Source organism: Amphimedon queenslandica, unplaced genomic scaffold (genome assembly GCF_000090795.2).
Source record: "Amphimedon queenslandica unplaced genomic scaffold, v1.1 AMPQUscaffold_13112, whole genome shotgun sequence".
Taxonomy (NCBI): Eukaryota; Metazoa; Porifera; class Demospongiae; order Haplosclerida; family Niphatidae; genus Amphimedon; species Amphimedon queenslandica.
Window position 1 is genome coordinate 29,310 of NW_003546652.1, and position 1,528 is coordinate 30,837.

Here is a 1,528-nt window from a genome sequence, read left to right on the forward strand (position 1 = left end):
CAAGCCCCCTCAGCCCCCCCCCTAAATACGCCTCTGAGAGTAGTGTAAAACCTTACAGATAATAAAATCATATAAAATTATTAATTTTTAACCCTTTCGTAGGATGCTGTGAAAATCCAAGCATTGTCTTGCCTTCCCTGAGTGCATCTCGGCAAAATAAAGTCTTTCCAGCATTAGTAAAAGTAAGAGTACAATGTACTCTTGGTAAAAGCAACGAATGGTTCACTAATCACATCAGATCCAGCAGTGATAAAACCAACATTACCAAAACAGAAAAGCTACGGCTCAACTTGAGAACAACTTGATCAGTCCTACCGTCAGTCAGCTTGACTCGATAGCATGTTAATGTCCCACATAGCACTCATCCTTTTTCTACCTCTCTCAAATGTGCTGCTAATAAGCAGCTGTACCTATTACCAAGCGCTAGCGCTTGGTATGTAGGGTTGAGTTGGACGAGCGCGCCCCCAAAATGGCTGCCATCTCAGAAGCATTGAGCCTGTGTAAATCTTCAGGAATTCTTTATAGCTTATCTGACAATCAAGACTTCCTTTATAGTTTTATTGAAACAGGTTAGTCTTATAAAAAGTAGCTAAAAACTTCCAAAAGATAGTTTTACGGCAATGAATGCATGCATGCCTGCATGCACCAAATGTTCAGGTTTCTCCTTCTTCTTCTTCTTCCACAGTTAAGGAAGAACTAGTCCTACAGTTTTTATCCTAGAAAAAAATTTTTGCACCATTCTGTTGCGCTTAAGGGACGCTAGTGCAGTGTGGCTTGGCATTTAGATTTTCCAAAATTATTTCTCGTCGTTATTTTCAAGTACACAGTTGATTCACCAAGTGGTTGGACGCCATTTTGATGCAGCCAACTGCGCAAGTGCGCATGCTCAGTAATTATTATAATGGCTGGAGCTGGAAGAGCCTTTTATACAATTACTGACGGTACTTACTGACTGATTTGTGATGAGATTAAGATGATGTGCGTGCCTAAAGACACGACTATCTACTGACACCACTCGCTTCAAGTGAGAGAAATTATTCTAAATAAACATCAATAATTTTATTCTTTAGTTACTATGACTACACTGTTTATGATTTATGTACTTCATTTTACTTAATCTCTACTAGTAAAAGTAAGTATATAGAGTAAATTGTTGGTTTTATGCTGAGTAAAGCATTCTATATGTTAAAGGGTGGGGCTTAAACGCCCTCTTCATGTCATAGATTTACTCTATTATCTATGCCCATGGCAGCTTGTGTGGACCATGCCCTACTACAAACATGTATTATATTTAAGCCACTCCAAATAGATTCACTTACCCCTTTTATGCCACATGGTCCCCCATCACTATTTGCTATACTTTAAGTAACTTTACAGCTGCTAATATTCTCAATAATAAAAGTGTAATTAATTACTATGGAAACTGATAGAGCATTGCTAGTCTCACGTAGCCAGACCACACCCTTCGTGCCTCTGGGAGGGTCTGGTCAACTGAACATTCCTTCTTCGTTTTGCCTCACCCAAAACC